General features: G+C 42.2%; 1 protein-coding gene across 1 annotated transcript in view; it reads left to right on the top strand.

The window, feature by feature from the left end:
* The window catches only part of RIC1 (RIC1 homolog, RAB6A GEF complex partner 1), a gene marked incomplete at its 5' end in the record, with an annotated part of 138,394 nt that overhangs the window by 24,241 nt on the left and 107,959 nt on the right, over positions 1-6,194 (top strand). The window lies entirely within an intron of this gene.

The raw sequence follows: 6,194 nt of genomic DNA, 5'->3' as shown, positions 1-6,194 counted from the left end.
TCCCCCCCCCCCCGCCAACCCCTCCTCCCCACTGAGTAGAGGAACTTCAGATGTGTTACTTTCTAAATGTAAGAAAATAATAGATTTTTGGCTTTTGAGACTGACAGATCTTGTCAAACAATCTTTTCCGTTCAAAGCTGAGGATGGCTGTCTGTGATTATAGTCTAGCCAAAATTTTTAGACTCTCAGAAAATATATTTCGGTATGAATAAGATCTTGCAAATGTAAAAAAAAAACCCCCCAAAAACGTAAAGCTGACTATAAATATGAAACTGGAAGGAGAAAGCATAATACATTGCCTGAACGTGGTATTCCCAAATTTCCAGTCTTTCCAATTTATGTAATGTCCCCTGAGAACAGCATTCATGTTTTGACTTCAAATGCTTTGAGTAGGCATGTACATCAAAATGGAAATTCTTTTGGAGACTTGAAACAGAAATATTCCATATGTAGTTGACTGCCATCTTCAGAATTCAATTCTGTATCGCTCTCAATGAACTGAGCACTTTAAAAAATTGTGCTGTTTGATCTATTAGAACTAAATGTTTACAAACCCTTCATAATAATTCATTTGTTTAAATGAGGAAAGTGTGAGAAATGATTGTGTTCAGACAGATAGGTATTTCATTTTGTTCTAGTGTTAAGCCTTGGAAGCATAATTGGCATCCTCAGGAAATTTGAAACCACTTCAGTTAAGGATGCCTTTTGTGTAGAAGTAGATTGAAAGCCAGGATCAGCATTACACTTGATTAGATCAATACTGTATTCACTCATCGGTTAGCTGCACTGCTGCTGTTGGGTAATGTAACTCATACATTTTGCGTTGGTCATGAAGTAGTCTTCATTAGTGAGTGTTTTGAAGCCAGAGCTGATGGAATGGTTGGGAACAGTCTGCCTTTGCACCCTCTCGGATCTTGGGATCTTATCTAGCCCTTTCTGGCACCAGCACAAAAATCCAACCATCTAAAAACAACAAATCTCACCCCCCAAAACCATCTCTGTGCCCTTTTCAACTAAGACAAGAGTTGCAGGGGAGGAGCTTATGGACTATGAAACGGAGTTTGGAGTTGAGCAGTGTCTCTGAAGAGCATGGCAGATAGCTGATTTAGTAGAGAGAGGACAAAGGAAGAAAATCTAGCAAATTAAACAGTGAAAAAAGAAATAATGTCCTTTTTGACTTTTTCAAAGTTAAAAATATAAGTAAATTAAGTGTTTGATTGATAGGGGAAATGACAGTAGGGGCTGGTGGGATGAAAATGGCAAGGAAAGAAGCAAAAAAGAATAAACTTGCCTTTATAACCTTTACCCTAACACGTAGTATTTTGAAGTTCTCTTAGATTGGATCTGATGGAGTTTCTATACAAATGCTGCGTGGGTGGCCAGTTCCAAGGCTGGAATGAGTTGAATTCTTTTAAGCAAGTTGGTAACCTTTCAAATCAAGGAGGGTACATCATACCTTTACCCTTGGCAGGGTTTGGTAGAAGCTTCCTGCTGTTATGCTGTGTGTCTCTCTTCTCTCCTTAGCCATCAACACCTTTATATCCCTGCTGAGTAAAACACAATGGGGGCAGCCTACCCTACATTGTCGTCTTTCATATGGAAAAAGTATGTTCACAATATTTTTTTTCCGTGTTACGGAGTCTTTATCAAGGGAAGGAAATGTCATTGAATGTCCAGCATATAGCAAAAGCTTGCTTTGGTTGGCTCTGACTGGGATTGCTGTGTGCAGTCCTCTTTTAGAAAATGTCAGTTCATTCTCTCACCACGTCTTATGTGGGGGCTATTATGCTCATGTCAGCCTTAAGCTGTAGACTGCATCTGTTGTCAGCTAGTGGTTCAGTCAGTGCTGTATGTTAAATCTCCTTGGCAATCTCTCTCTGCTTAGAGCTGAGGTCATTAAATGACATCTTTAGACCGCACAACTGAATGTTCAGAGAGCTTATTCCTTCCCCCTGTTTGTTGGGCTTCTCTCTCTTAGAAGCTAGTAAGAAAACACACTCAAGTACTATCTTTTCTCCTCTTTGCTTCATACTGTAGGATGATGTAAAAATCTAAGGATAAAGGAACAGATTCCTGTTGCACTTCAGGCATCTTATTTCAGTCAGAAGTGCACATGGCCCTGAGGATTAAGATGCATCAGGATTTGAACTGGTTAGAGTTTTTAATAGAAGTTTGTTTTGTGCACTTACCCAAGATAAGATGCTTTATCAGTAGAGGCCATATCTCCCTAGATCATATTTGCTTTATCGGTCTTTCTTATTTCACCAGCCAACTTGATCTTGTTTGTTCAGGTGGTGACACCATTAACTTTTAACCCCCCACCCTGTCTTTGTTCTACATCTGGCATTCTGTGACAGGTCTGGCTTTTGTATTCTCCTCTTCCTAATGTCTTGCCTAGCTATGCATTTCTCCCTTGTAGCTAATATGTTGTTAGATGTAAATGCCAAATTATTTCTAGGGCAAACATTGGGTCACCGTTGTGGTATGGTAACAACTCTATTTAATATGCATGAATAACCGTACATGTTGGGGAATACAATTGTCTGCCAGTTTTAGTGAGAATCTTGAATTTGTGCTTGCTTTTGAGTTTTAAACATACAATTTTTTTCTGTTATCTAGTTATGGTTCACATTAACATGATTTGGAATGTACTCTAGGGTAAATGAGTTTTACAAAAAAAATATGGACTCAACAGCAGGCGTTCAAAGGTAGATTCGCAACTTGAATAACATGTTAAAGGCTAGCAGACTTTCAGCATGATAGAATTAAGAGTGAGGAGAATTAACATATTTATTGGGAACTGCAGTCCATTTGTATGTTATTACAAATGCCTATAACTAGACTTGTTCACATTGTCTGTCTTTGTTTCCAAGCACGTTATTCTGAAGACTTCCCAATATTGTCATCCCAGGTTAGGGCAAGTGCATAACATAGTTCAGGGACAGCTGTTGGAGCTCGGAAGACTTAATTCCTTTTGTAGGTTTCTTCATTTTGGGAGCTAGAAAATTTATCAAGCCTAGGTCTGAAAAATTACCCTTGTGGCTTTTTTCACAAGCAGACTTGCAGGTTTGCTTGCAAAGTTATGTGAACTTCAGAATTGAAAACAACTGTGATAGCCACACCAGATTTCTGGGCTCTTCCTGTACAGGATTTAGTTTCGAGTGGGCATGAATACCATCTCCTGACTGGAAAAATGAAAGGCACAACATGCTTTTCTTGTTTAAACGCATGATGATTTAATGCAACCTTTTTGTTGAAATAATGCACAGGCACATCTATGAGTTATATAGTGTAAATATTTTTAATAGTATGTTCCAGATGATGCAGTCAAATACCAATGCTGAATTTAAAATCATGTAGATATATCCCAATTTTACATTAGTAAGATGATGAAGGGGTAACTTTGCAGTGCATCTTTAGGAGATCCTAAATATAACATTGCTTTGGAAGCCAAATGGGTTTCCTGTTTTATTCTGTGAATGCAGTAGGGAGGCTGCCTATCTGTCCAGTAGGGCTGTGCAAAGCTCTGATAGCTGATTCAGTTCAGAGGAGACTCAGCCCAATTCGGTGGCCGAATCTCCAAATCTGAATTGGGAGACCCATTAATCTCTCTGAATAGAATTGGAAGCCTCCAAGTCGATTCTGAGAGATTTGGAGATTTGGCCATAGACAGTACAGGCAGGCACTAGGCAGTGCCAGGGGGAGCAGCCAGACCAGCCCTGGCTTGAGCTGGCAGCCCTGGCTTGAGCTGGCAGCCCCAGGAAAAGCTGCGGCTCCCCTGGCTGCTCCCCTGCTGGGACAAGGCAGGCAGTGCTGGCAGCCCCAGGAGCAGCTGGGGGGGATCACACGGGGAGCTGGGGAGCAGCCCCTGTTTGTTTCCCCCAGCTCCCCCATCATTCGCCCCAGCCCCTGGGGCTTCTCCTGGGGCTGCCAGCTCAAGCTGCAGCTCATCTGGCTGCTCCCCCAGCTGCCCTTCTGCCAGGGCAAAGCAGGCTGTATTGGCAGGGCCTGGGGGATCGAACTGGGAGCTAGGGGGAATGATCTTGGGCTGCGGGAACAAACGGGCTTCCCCCAGTTTCCAGTTCAATTTTCTCCAGCCCCTGTGGCTTCTCCTGGGGCTGCCAGCACTGCCTGCCTTGCCCCAGTGGAGGACAGCTGGGAGAGCAGCTTTTCCCGGGGCTGCTGGCTTAAGCTGGGGCTCATCTGGCTGCTCCGCTGTTTGCTTCCGCCAGCACTGCCTGCCTGCGTAGTCTATGGCCGAATAAGATTCGGTGCCAAATATCTTCAGATTTGGCCGAATAGAAGCGGGACAGTGATTCAAATCAACAAATCGAATCACTGTCCCTCTGAATTGCTGAATCCAAATCCAAAGAAAATACTTTCCGCTTCTCACAGGCCTGTTGTCCAGCTGCAGGGTGTTTTGAAGATGTTGTTTCTTTGAGCTACTTGTAAAGACTGATCAGCACAAACAGTCCTACTTCTGGGTTTGTATTGCATTTCTGAGCATCAACTCTGGTTTCTGTTGTGCTGGTCCAGCCAGCTATTTCATCTTGATTTCACATGTTGATATAAAGGAACGTAGCTTTCCCTAGAATGTATTTAGTTTCTTCTTTGCCACGTCTGTCAGAATGCATCCTCCCTTATAACTAACACCTTTTACTATCTGTGGAGGCATGCTATTGAATTTCAGTCTGTGGAACTAAATTATAATGGTGAAATGGCTACTTTAAAATTGTTTTAGTAAATGATAAAGGCTGCCTGTGGAACTTAAATTTGACTCCTTCATGCTTATGCATTATGAGGCAGTATTTGAGTATGTGATCAAAAAGCTTCTTTTTTCTTTATTGTGATTTGTGTGTGTAATTCCTGTGTTTAAAAAAAGAAATTGAGGAAGTATCTATTTATCTGATGGTGTAGTGATACATTCTCAGAAGATTTGGGACACTTAAATTTACAATGCCAACTTTTGCTACTTCCATAGATTTCATAGACACTAGGGCTGGATGGGATTGACATTGCTTGTGCCTTCAGGATCACTCCCTTAAGGAGCAACCATTCATCCTTAACTTCCCTCCCCTTCAAGCTGTGGTCCCTTAGGGCCTCATCAACAAGCCTCCTGAGCTTGTCAAAGTCAGCTTTCCTGAAGTTGAGGACTTCTGCATTGCTGACTGACTTGCCAGCTTTGCAGTGGATAGTGAAAGTGATCAGCTTGTGGTTACTGTCTCCCAGCTTCCCTTCGATCATTAGGTCGCTGACTAGAACATCCTCCTACTTGAGCTCATTGAAATAACCTGTAGCAGAAGTAGGTTCTTGTGATCGCTGTGTATAGGTCCTAGAGGAGGAAACCTACTTTGCCAGAGAGTTTCACAAAACTTGCTGACCAAAGAGGATATGTTGATACTTGGGGAATCTTGGGCTCCACTTGAGGCTCTGCAGAGAAGTGTGCTCATGCAGGTGCAGTTTCTATTCCTCTCAAGAGGGTGCAGGCTGGCCTCTTCTGAGTTTAGCTCTCTTCTAGTGTATTGCACTTACTACTACTTTCTTTCTCTGTGGCTTCCTATCCCCATCACATTATCATCACATCACCACTAGTAATTTCTACCCCTTGGACTTCTCATCCCATGCCAACCCTTTTGTCCATCAAGTCCTCATAGTTCTTCTCATGGATCCTGTTCTTACTTGCCCTTGGCAGCCTTCAGATCTAGTCTTCTCTCCCCACGTGAGAACCCCTGGTCTTCTCTGTATTTAAGTTTGGCAGACACCTTCTTTGTAGTATTTGAGTGTCAGCAGAAGATTACTGAGAAAGTTGAAATGAGCTCTCTGTCCTCAGGTTTTGTGCCTGTCTCTTGGTTGGCCTAGAATTGCAGTTGTAGGGAGAGTGCTTAACCCTGGGTTGGAGTAGGTCCAGTAGGATATAAGCTTTGGCAAATTTAACTTTGTACTGAGCATTTGCAAACTGACATGTTCAAAGATGCAGCTGTATATGTGTGTTAAAGGAGCAGTAAAAAAACCACTCTTCATACCCTCTAGATGGGGTGCCTTCCCCAAGTGTACATCAAGTGTACAACTCCTTAAGTTCTGTCAACTTTTTCTTTAATATGTTAAAAGTGTACTTCCACCACCCTCATTCTGTGCAATGGCTTAACTGCTTTGCCTGAAACTTTAAAAAAAAAAAAAAAAAAAAAAAAAACCCC

Source organism: Gavialis gangeticus, unplaced genomic scaffold (assembly GCF_001723915.1).
Source record: "Gavialis gangeticus isolate Ggan-Ray unplaced genomic scaffold, GavGan_comp1, whole genome shotgun sequence".
In the NCBI taxonomy this organism is placed as follows: domain Eukaryota; kingdom Metazoa; phylum Chordata; order Crocodylia; family Gavialidae; genus Gavialis; species Gavialis gangeticus.
Note: the sequence above shows the minus strand (reverse complement) of the source record. Positions and strands in the feature narration are given on the sequence as shown.